This window comes from Microtus oregoni, unplaced genomic scaffold, assembly GCF_018167655.1.
Source record: "Microtus oregoni isolate MIOR12 unplaced genomic scaffold, Mior012 000025F_ref0000491, whole genome shotgun sequence".
NCBI classification, from domain to species: Eukaryota; Metazoa; Chordata; class Mammalia; order Rodentia; family Cricetidae; genus Microtus; species Microtus oregoni.
Window position 1 is genome coordinate 35087165 of NW_024543084.1, and position 12846 is coordinate 35100010.

The following is a 12846-nucleotide window of genomic DNA, read 5'->3' on the forward strand; positions in this document are numbered from 1 at the left end:
AATAATCAAAACACAAAGCATACAGAATAAGGAAAGAATATTAAGAGCTGCAAAGGAAAAAGGCCAAATTACTTATAAAGGTAAACCTATCAGACTTACGCCTGACTTCTCCATGGAAACCATGAAAGCCAGAAGGTCCTGGATAGATGTACTGCAGAAACTGAGAGACCATGGATGCAAGCCCAGATTACTATATGCAGCCAAGCTTTCGTTAACTATAAATGGAGAAAATAAAATTTTCCAAGATAAAAACAAATTTAAACAATATGCAGCCACAAATCCAGCCTTACAGAAAGTAATAGAAGGAAAATCACAAACCAAGGAGTCCAACAATGACCACAATAACTCAGACATCTAGAGACCCTTCACAAACACAAATCAAAGAAAGGAAATACACAAACTCTACTACTAAAAAAATGACCGGCGTTAACAACCACTGGTCATTAATATCACTTAATGTCAATGGACTTAACTCACCTATTAAAAGGCACAGGCTAAGAGATTGGATACGAAAACAGGATCCAACATTCTGCTGTTTACAAGAAACACATCTCAACCACAAAGACAGGCACCTACTCAGAGTAAAGGGCTGGGAAAAGGCTTATCAAGCGAATGGACCTTAGAAACAAGCAGGTGTGGCCATACTAATCTCTAACAGAGTACAATTCAAACTTAAATCAATCAGAAGAGATGGAGAGGGGCATTTTATATTCATAACAGGAACAGTTCATCAGGATGAAGTCTCAATCCTGAACATCTATGCCCCTAATATAAAAGCACCCACGTACATAAAAGAAACATTGCTAAAACTCAAGGCAGCCATCAAACCGCACACACTAATAGTAGGAGACTTCAACACTCCTCTCTCACCAATGGACAGGTCAATCAGACAGCAACCTAACAGAGAAATAAGAGAATTAATGGAGGTAATGAATCAAATGGACTTAACAGACATCTATAGAACATTCCACCGAAATAGGAAAGAATATACCTTCTTCTCTGCAGCTCATGGAACTTTCTCAAAAATCGACCACACACATAGTCGGTAACAAAGCAAACATCCACAGTTACAAAAAAATATTAGTAACCACCTGTGTCTTATCAGATCACCATGGATTAAAGTTAGAATTCAACAACAATGCTACCCCCAGAAAGCCTACAAATTCATGGAAACTGAACAGTCAACTACTGAACCATACCTGGATTAAGGAAGAAATAAAGAAAGAAATTAAAGTCTTCCTGGAATTCAATGAAAATAAAGAAACAACATACTCAAACTTATGGGACACTATGAAAGCAGTCCTATGAGGAAAGTTCATAACACTAAGTGCCCACCTAAAGAAAACAGAGAAAGCACATATTGGAGACTTAACAGCCCACCTGAAAGCCCTAGAAAAAAAAGAAGCAAACTCACCTAGGAGGAGTAGAAGACTGAAAATAATCAAACTGAGGGCTGAAATCAACAAAATAGAAACACAGAAAACAATACAAAGGATCAACGAAACAAAAAGCTGGTTCCTGGAGAAAATCAACAAAATTGACAAACCCCTATCCAAACTAATCAAACTGCAGACAGCGAATTTGCAAATTAATAAGATCAGAAATGAAAAGGGGGACATAACCACAGACACAGAGGAAATTCAAAGAATCATTAGATCTTACTACAAAAGCCTATATGCCACAAAACTGGAAAATGTAAAGGAAATGGACACTTTTTTAGATAAATGCCATATACCAAAGTTACACCAGGACCAGGTGAACAATCTAAATAGACCTGTTAGTCGTGAAGAATTAGAAGCTGTTATCAAAAACCTCCCTACCAAAAGAAGCCCAGGACCAGATGGTTTCAATGCGGAATTCTACCAGAACATCCAAGAAGACCTAATACCTATACTCCTTAATGTATTTCACAATATAGAAACAGAAGAGTCATTGCCAAATTCCTTTTATGAAACTACAGTTACTCTGATACCAAAACCGCACAAAGACTCAACCAAGAAAGAGAATTATAGACCAATCTCACTCACGAACATCGATGCAAAAATACTCAACAAAATACTGGCAAACCAAATCCAAGAACACATCCGAAAAATTATCCATTATGATCAAGTAGGCTTCATTCCTGAGATGCAGGGCTGATTCAACATACGAAAATCTATCAATGTAATCCATCATATAAATAAACTGAAAGAAAAAAACCATGTGATCATTTCATTAGATGCTGAAAAAGCATTTGACAAAATTCAACATTCCTTTATGATAAAAGTCTTGGAGAGATTAGGGATACAAGGGTCATACCTAAATATAATAAAAGCTATAAACAGCAAGCCGACAGCTAACATAAAATTAAATGGAGAGAAACTCAAAGCCATCCCACTAAAATCAGGAACATGACAAGGCTGTCCACTCTCGCTATACCTCTTCAATATAGTGCTTGAAGTTCTAGCAATAGCAATAAGACAACATAAGGGGATCAAGGGGATTCGAATTGGAGAGGAAGAAGTGAAACTTTCGTTATTTGCAGATGATATGATAGTGTACATAAGCGACCCCCAAAACTCCACCAAAGAACTTTTACAGCTGATAAACACCTTTAGTATTGTGGCAGGATACAAGATCAACTCCAAAAAATCAGTCGCCCTCTTATACACAAAGGATATGGAAGCAGAGAGGGAAATCAGAGAAGCTTCACCTTTCACGTTAGCCACAAACAACATAAATATCTTGGGGTAACTCTAACCAAGGAAGTGAAAGATCTATTTGACAAGAACTTTAAGGCATTGAAGAAAGAAATTGAGGAGTATACCAGAAAATGGAAGGACCTCCCTTGCTCTTGGATTGGGAGGATCAACATAGTAAAAATGGTAATTCTACCAAAGGCAATTTATAGATTCAATGCAATCCCCATCAAGGTCCCATCAAAATTCTTCACTGATCTTGAGAGGACAATAATCAACTTTATATGGAAAAACAAAAAACTCAGGATAGCCAAAACAATCCTATACAATAAAGGAATGTCTGGAGGCATTACCATCCCTGACTTCAAACTCTATTACAGAGCTATAGTGATGAAAACAGTGTGGTACTGGCATAAAAACAGACAAGTCGACCAATGGAATCATATAGAAGACCCGAATTTTAACCCACAAACCTATGAACACCTCATTTTCGATAAAGGAGCTAAAAGTATACAATGGAAGAAAGAAAGCATCTTCAACAAATGGTGCTGGCATAACTGGATGTCAACCTGTAGAAGAATGAAAATAGACCCATATCTATCACCATGCACAAAACTCAAGTCCAAATGGATTAAAGACCTCACTATCAGTCAGAGCACATTGAACCTGATAGAAAAGAAAGTGGGAAGTACCCTACAACAGATGGGCACAGGAGATCGCTTCCTTGGTGTAACCCCAACAGCACAGACATTAAGGGCAACATTGAATAAATGGGACCTACTAAAACTGAGAAGCTTCTGTAAAGCAAAGGACACTGTCACCTGATGGAGGAAGGTCATTGGCTAATAAAGGCACTGCCCTGGCCCATTTTATTGGTTAGAGGATAGGTGGGAGGAGTAGGCAGAACAGGACGCTGGGAGGAACAGGAAGTGAGCTCTGTCTCGACAGCTTTCCTCTCAGGAGCAGAAGCCTGAGAGGCGCCATGCCCTGCTCCCGGCATGAAGCTCCGACCCAGGATGGACTAGGCTAGAATCTTCCCGGTAAGACCGGTTCTCACAGATTATTAGAGATGGGTTGATCAGGATGTGAGAATTAGCCAGTAAGGGCTAGGGCTAAAGGGCCAAGCAGTGATTAAATGAATACAGTTTGTGTGTTGTTATTTCGGGGCATAAGCTAGGCGAGCAGGCGGCCGGGGTGCTGGGAACGCAGCCCCGCCACTCTTATTACTTCATATGGCGCCCCACGTGATGGACTAAACCCACTTAAAAAACCTGAGAAGGCTTAAAAATAAGGGAGAGAGAGTTTAACACAGATTTTTGCTGTTTGTTGGTGGCGTGCTGTAGAGAGATTTCCTGATTCGGCAACAGTAGCAGAAAAAACGCTGTGTCATTTTAAAGCGCGACTTCCTGGGGCTGTGCTGCCTTTGCGATCTCTGTCTGGCTCCTGCGGGAGACAGAGCTTTTGAATAGAGCATTTGGAGTAAAGTGTTACGATTTGTTTGATGGCAACTAGACTCGCTGTGTTCTTGGGTCTACTCTGCTTGATAGAAGCAAGCAAGCGCCTCATCTAAGAGAGGCTTCCTGACTCAGCTTTAGCTGCAAAGCCTGCAGCTCATTAAGATGTCCTGCCACGAAACACTTAAATGGTGTTGACGAAAAGCTGAACGCATGCTTTTCGGTTTTCAGCCGTAGCAGGAAAAAAGCTGCGCGGTTTAAAAATGCCGGCTTTCTGGGCTGTCCTGCCAGGGCAAACTTTGACTCTTTTACGCAGGCGGTTCGTGCCGTTTGCAAGCAAAGGCTGCTGAAGCTCGCTTGCTGGCAGGAACCTTGAAATGCCATAGAGTTGTCGCAGTAAACGTGGCTACAGCCAGTACCTCAGCCATGAGGCTGGAAAGCTAAGGAATGGACTGGATCTAGCTGGCAAAGCCACGCCTTTAATCCTACCCATATTGCTCAGTAATTTTAAGGCTCGTGTGGTCAGAAAAAGAGAGATATACAGTAAAGAGAGATTCAAAGACAAAGAAAATTTTTAAATGGTTTACAGTGTGTTAAAAATATATGCAGACTAAAAGTTGAAGTTCTTAAAGTAAAAAAAAAAAAAGGAAGAGAGTTGTTGTGTGTGGTAGCACACGCCTTTAATCCCAGTGCCTAGAAGGCAGAGGCAAACAGATCTCTGTGAGTTCAAGGTGTAGTAGCATACACCTTTAATCCCGAATGCCTGGGAGGCAGAGACAGGCGGATCTCTGAGAGTTCAAAGACAGCCTGGTCTACAGAGTTACTTCAGGTCAAAGATACAGAGAACCTATCTCAAAAAGCAAAAAGTTAAAAGTAAAAATAAACTAAATAGAGGTTAAAACAAAGCTGCACAAAGATGGAAAATACACAGAGAATTTTGATACTGTATGCTATTATGCTCTCTTTGAATTGTTTGAATGCTGAGGAAAGAGCAAAAGCTACTAAAAGATATTTATTTATAAATGCTGCTGATCTAATCCAACATAGATATTTTGATGCCTTGAATTTGAAATTTGGACCTAAGGACATGATGCTTTGGAAAGGAGTTTCTTATTTTGTTTTCACAGAGGATGAGACGCTGTTCATTTCTTCTACTCCGATTTGGTATGATGGACCACGCCCTCCTGAAGGGTTGGTGTGAACACCTTCTGAAAATTGCTTCGCTCAACTGCCAACTGAGATGAAACTAGCACACAGGTTATACCATGAAAGACCTAATTAACGACGCCCCCATTCAGCAGGAAGCAGTTTGGAGAGAAAAAACTGCGCCCATGTTCCCAAATATGGTTTATAAACGTTCTTTTACATTTAAAGGGGGATATGATATAGATATGAATAATTTGCATTAGTATAGATTTTGCTTTATTGATAGAGATTTAAGGTCAATTTTGTTATATGTATAAGTGTTTCTGATTTTGATTAAGGTATTGTGATTGTGTAGTTCATTTAAATATGTACTGTATAATTAAGAAATATAGGTTGTTAATGGATAATCATCGATAATAGTAAAGCTTGTAGTCATGTTAGTTAGATTTTCTAGATATATAGAGATGTATTTCAGTTAGATAGACATTCTTCATGTCTTTCAAAGATTACAGAATAGGACATTTAATGTTTTAATAACTGAGGACTTTTCATGACAATGAGACACTCTGCTCCTGGCAGCACCAATCTACTTCAAGAGGAAGATGGGCATCGAAGAGGCTCGTTATGGAGTTTGATAGCCATTTGGGCAAGAAACTGCTCTTGCCTGGACTATTGCATAAACTGGACACAGAGAACCCGCAGAGAGAGGACTACTGAACTTGCCTAAGGTGAGATGATCTTTCGGGGTCCTGATTCATTTTGAAAGAGTCTGCGAGATATTCTGCAGGACACAACAGATAGTGACTGAACTGACTTTGAATTTTCCTGCTTTATGGAAATGTCTGCTGGATACCATGGGCCTGAAGGCTGAAGATGGATGCCCCAACGGTACAAAAGAACTTTGGGTGACTGTCCAGGCAGCGAGATGTCTTTGTCATTTCTAGAGTTTGAAGTTTCTTAGTTCTTGTTTACTTAGGTAATATTATATCTTTCTGGAGTCTTTGATGGAGTTAAGAATAGTTAGTTATAGTTATACTTTTCCTTAGTTATGATAAAGATTATTGTAACTTTTACTTGATAACTGTTTTGTTATATGTAATTTTGCTATGTTAAAGTTAAAGCCTTTTTTTTTTTTTGTTTAAACCGAAAAAGGGGAAATGATGGAGGAAGGTCATTGGCTAATAAAGGCACTGCCCTGGCCCATTTTATTGGTTAGAGGATAGGTGGGAGGAGTAGGCAGAACAGGACGCTGGGAGGAACAGGAAGTGAGCTCAGTCTCGACAGCTTTCCTCTCAGTAGCAGAAGCCTGAGAGGTGCCATGCCCCGCTCCCGGCATGAAGCTCCGACCCAGGATGGACTAGGCTAGAATCTTCCCGGTAAGACCGGTTCTCACAGATTATTAGAGATGGGTTGATCAGGATGTGAGAATTAGCCAGTAAGGGCTAGGGCTAAAGGGCCAAGCAGTGATTAAATGAATACAGTTTGTGTGTTGTTATTTCGGGGCATAAGCTAGGCGAGCAGGCGGCCGGGGTGCTGGGAACGCAGCCCCGCCACTCTTATTACTTCAGTCACCAAGACAAAAAGGCAACCTACTGACTGGGAGAAGATCTTCACCAACCCCGCAACAGACAAAGGTCTGATCTCCAAAATATATAGAGAACTCAGGAAACTAGATTTTAAAATGCTAATTAACCCAATTAAAAAATGGGGCACTGAACTGAACAGAGAATTCTCAGCAGAGGAAGTTCAAATGGCCAAAAGACACTTAAGGTCATGCTCAACCTCCTTAGCGATCAGGGAAATGCAAATCAAAACAACTTTGAGATATCATCTTACACCTGTCAGAATGGCTAAAATAAATAACTCCAATGATAGCCTTTGCTGGAGAGGCTGTCGAGGAAGGGGTACCCTCATCCATTGCTGGTGGGAATGCAATCTTGTGCAACCACTTTGGAAAGCAGTGTTTCGGTTTCTCAGGAAATTCGGGATCAACCTACCCCTGGACCCAGCAATACCACTCCTGGGAATATACCCAAGAGATGCCCTATCATATGACAAGAGCATTTGTTCAACCATGTTCATAGCAGTATTAATTGTAATAGCCAGAACCTGGAAACATCCTAGATGCCCCTCAATGGAAGAATGGATGAAAATGTATGGAATATCTACACATTAGAGTACTATGCTGTGGTAAAAAACAATGACTTCTCGAATTTTGCATGCAAATGGATGGAAATAGAAAACACTATTCTGAGTGAGGTAACCCAGACCCAAAAAGATGAATATGGGATGTACTCACTCATAATTGGTTTCTAGCCATAAATAAGGGTCACGGAGTCTACAATTGGTGATCCTAAAGAAGCTAAGTAAGAAGTTGAACCCAAGGAAAAATATATAGTTATCCTCTTGGCTATGGGGAGTAGACAAAATTGCCGGGGAGAAAATTGGGATCTTGGGGGTGGGGTGGGATGGGGGTAAGGGGAGATGGGGAGAGAAGGGGAGGATGGGGGGAACTTGGGGAAAACAGAAGATTGGGATAAAGGAAGGTAGGATAGGGGAGCATGGAAGCACAAGTCTTAGTTAAGGGAGCCACCTTAGGGTTGGGAAGAGACTTGAACCTAGAGTGGCTCCCAGGAGCCCAAGCCGAGGTCCCCAGTTAGTTCCTTGGGCAGCTGAGGATAGGGAACCTGAAATGACCCTAGCCTATAGCAATACTGACGAATATCCTGCATATCATCATAGAACCTTCATCTGGTGATGGATGGAGATAGAGACAGAGACCCACACTGGAGCACTGGACTGAGCTCCCAAGGTCCCAATGAGGAGCAGAAGGAGGGAGAACATGAGCAAAGAAGCCGGGACCACGAGGGGTGCACCCACCCATTGAGACAGTGGAGCTGATCTACTGGGAGCTCACCAAGGCCAGCTGGACTGTGACTGAAAAAGCATGGGTTAAAACTGGACTCTCTGAACATGGCGAACAATGAGGGCTGATGAGAAGCCAAGGACTATGGCACGGGGTTTTGATCCTACTTCATGTTTGGCTTTGTGGGAGCCTAGCCAGTTTGGATGTTCACCTTCCTAGATATGGACAGAAAGGGGAGGACCTAGGACTTACCACAGGGCAGGGAACCCTGACTGCTCTTTGGACTGGAGAGGGAGGGGGAGAGGAGTAGGGGGAGGGTGAGAAGGGTGGGAGGAGGGGGAGGGAAATGGGAGGCTGGGAGGAGGCGGAAACTTGTTTTCTTTTTTTCTTCCTTTTCTCAATAAAAAAAAATAAAAAAAAAGAAAATGATTGGGTGGGTTTTATGAAACCTCTAAAGATAAGTGATGGAGTTGATTTTTAGTATGAATGCTTCTGAGAAAGAAATACATTTATATTCTGTCAAATTCCCAATAAATTTAATAGACATTCATCATATTTCAACTAATCAGCAACAGAGTTAGAATAGAAATCAAATCATTGAATATTCAAAGTATTCAGACCCACCCAAACATTGGGTCTGGGGAGAACAGAGAGTCGACATTAGGAACACCAGGAAAGACTTAGCTGGTTCATTCCATCAATTAATATTGAATGAGAGCCAAATGTGTCTCTAATTGGGTACTTGAGGTAGAATATAAAAGCAACAAAATAAAAATAACAACAAAAGTCCAAGCACCCTGGGAACTTGCCTTCTAGAAGCAACTCAAGTAAGATAAAGATGAAGATATGGTCTCATGATCAAAACAATTACTTAAAGAAAAGCTAATAAAATTTTATTTTGAAGAAACAATATAGTTCCTCATTTGTTACTTATGTATGTAATGAATCTATGTACTTTTTCAAACATGACTATTTGATGGTCTACAGTTTTAACTGATATCCACAGAGACAACTGTTGGGAAGGCTCCAGTTTAAAGCCATGGCAGGCTTAGTCAAAAAATATCTAAAACTGGAGAAGAACACTTTACATTTGTGACAGCTTCTCCTTAAAGGACCTGTCATCTGGTTACAAATCTTTAAGGAATCTGATGCCACTCAAAGAGCTCCTGGTCTAGACCAGTTTTAAGGACTACATGAATAGGTACAATCGGGAACATAAATATATTTATGTGTTACCTTTTTAATATTTAACACACACCGTTTTTTTGTGTATGTTTTTTCAAGACAAGGTTTATCTCTACATTTGGAGCCTGTCATGAAACTAGCTCTTTTAGGCCAGGCTGGCCTCAAACTCAAAGAAATCTTCTGCATCTTCCTACCAAGTGTTGGCATTAAAGGCATGTGTAACCACCACCCGGTTTAGCATTACATTTTTTAAAAAGTTAGTAATAATGGTCATATGTTTAGTTAAGACCTTTTGTCATTTTAAAATACAGAGTTGACAGTTTTTATTTTTTAGTAAAGTATGGCTTATGCTAACATTCTAAAATTTGAAATTGTAACGCAATGGGATGATTTTGGCTGATTATAAAAGTGTTCTATTTGTTCTTTTTCTCAACTTCTGAAGAATTACATATTATTCAAATATCTGCCTAGCTCTCTACCTCTCTAGTTCACTGTGACCAAGAGAAAGCAAGTTATTTTGCATATAAATTATAAGGGCAATCCATGTAAGTATAGCACATGTTTTAAAAGTCATCTAAAATTAATATATATTATATTTATTTCAAAGAAATTGTGTTCATGTAGAAAGAAGTGAGTTAAATACCAAAGCAAAATTTAGCAAATACAGATGAGTCACATAAGACATATATGAGATGAATCATACAGCATAAGCACATAAAACATAGGGACTTCAAGGTATATTTCCTTCATGCAGTTTAGAGTCTGAACATTTATATAAACTGATAATCTATATACATTTGTACATATTCAAAGATCCTATATCACATATATGTAAACACAGAATATATGGCAGAAAATGCCAAAATATTGTAAACTCTCAGTCATAAAAGACCAGTTATAATTTTTGAAGTTTGGAAACAAAATATTGATACTTTTTTAGTGTACAAGTACTATATGTCAAAAATACTATAAAATATCATCAAACAACAATAAAGTCAAGAGCTATATTTTGTAAATAACTGATAGTGTTATCCATGTCTTGATGTGATGTTCAATAGCACACACTGGTTATTCATGCTCTGGTGTGGGATTCAGTTGCACACCCTGTACCAGTCCAATTTAAAGAGACAAACACTTAAGCTCATCAGATAAGGGACCCTTTCTCCATCATGTTCTCACCTTGTCTTAAAGAAGGAAAAGGATGGACTAGTGAGATAGGTCTGTACCTCCATCTGAGACGGCTCTTGCCTCCAAGCATGACAACCTGAGTTTAATCTTTGGCACCCACATGGTTTAAGGAACAACTCCAGCAACTTGACCTCTGACCTCCAAAGGTACATTGTGGTATATACATACACATGCACAAACACACAACATATACACACAAACATACACACGACAAACCAACACACCTACATACATACATACTCATAAAAACACATACACACACAAACCAACAGACATGCACATATATACACACATAGAAACCAAAATATTTACACATACATAAACACATACGTACACAAACATATACACAATATACATACACACATAAGATTCACACATACACGTGTACACACACATATAAACATACACACATGTACACACACATATAAACATACATGCATATACAAGCCAACATACCTACACACACAAACACATACAGACACACATAAAGAAACATGTACACATGCATACACACAGATTCATATGAACACACAAATAATGTAATAAAAGTCTAAAGAAAATATCTTACATACATATATTATACCCTTGAAATAAAGAAACTTTCACAATATGCAAGAGTATAGTGATTTGAGCAAAACATATAATTTTAATGATCAGAATGTGCTATTCTTAAAGCAATTTATTTCTCAGTAGTACATATTATTTGTACAAAATAGCAGGTTCAATGTGACTTTTTTTAAATTTATTTATTTATTATGTATACAATATTCTGTCTGCGTATATGCCTTCAGGCCAGAAGAGGGCACCAGACCCCATTACAGATGGTTGTAAGCCACCATGTGGTTGCTGGGAATTGAACTCAGGACCTTTGGAAGAGCAGGCAATGCTCTTAACCTCTGAGCCATCTCTCCAGTCCCAGTATGAAATTTTTATGCATGTAAGTAAAGTATTACCAAAGACATTTTACAGGCCAACTTCTTGATATTTCCCAGCATGTTGGGGAACTATGCTAATAGCTAAGAACATTTTTATTATGTGTCTTGTACATAGGAGTTAACTTATGCATAAGAATCTACATAGCCTCAGAACGGAAGAGAAAAATCATTGTTCATAGCTTCGTTGCTTTGTGCAAAATAGCATCTTGAGCGATGCTGTTAGATAATTCAACAGTTTCTCTCCAATGAGCCATGACTGCGACTCCAGACTAAAGCTTCCCCTGTGAATTACCCTGGGCAAATAATCAGTTATTCTGATTCCAGCTATGCCCTGATTAGATGAAATTCATTCTAATGACTTATAAATTAAATCATAAGCCTATATGTTCTAGGCAGAAAAAAAAAGTTCTTTTATTGACAAATAGTTTGTGGTTAAAGTTGATTACCTATATGTAATCCAAAATTCTTATATGAGGATCTGGAATAGCAAACAATTTTCAACAATCTGTTTATTCCCCTGAAACTTTGTTTGTCATAAAGAAACTTCAAATGACCTACATTTTAAAAATGAAAACTTGCTCAGATGATTTGTTTTAATCACTTCAAATCATAAATTCTTTTTTTGTTGTTATTTTTTTCACAGACACTCAAAACATTCTAAAATAAAATCTAGATTATGCTGGCTGACCACCAGATATGTCCACTATTCCATTTAAAGGCATTTGAACCATCCCTGCAGCTAGGCCTCAGACACCCCACGTGTGGTTTTAGAGGTATGTAAACCTGCAAGCAAACTGCTACTGAAAAGGAAGTCGGGCGATGTGGGACGAACCTTTAAAGTGCTGGTTTCTCTACCCACCTTTCTTCAACTTTTAGGACTTCGGCTTCCATCATAAAACTGTCATCTGGATTCTAATTGGCAGAAGTGAAATAGACCTGATGACCATACAAAAATGTTAAAAAGAGAAATTTGGGAAATCCCTGTTTCGTGATATCAAAGTAAGCCTTCTCTTCACGTGTGACAAACTTACATTTTGTTCTTTCTGAACCATGAATAAAAGCTTTAATTTAAGCAGCTTGATGATGGGATCTGGAAAGCTATGTATCTGACAAGAATGGTTGACTTTAAGAGAGCAGACACAACGTTCAGTGCTTTAACAAATAAATCTTAACCTGCGAAGTCATTACACCTTGAAAATAAAAACTTTCCTTCTTTGACTTTAATAGTCCCTCACTGTGATTGTTCTTCAAGGGTTCAGTTCTCACACAACAAACACAGAACCACCTGGATGTGGCTCTTCACCGGTATTTTTAGCTGCACCTTTCACACACGAACTCCTGAGTTTGAGGCAGGAAAATCAAGACTTCATGTCAACCCTCAGCGCAAGGCCAGC

The 12846-nt window shown here is 39.0% G+C and overlaps 1 pseudogene; it reads left to right on the plus strand.

Annotated features, from left to right (window-relative positions):
* The window catches only part of LOC121462567, a 47475-nt pseudogene that overhangs the window by 29316 nt on the left and 5313 nt on the right, over positions 1–12846 (plus strand).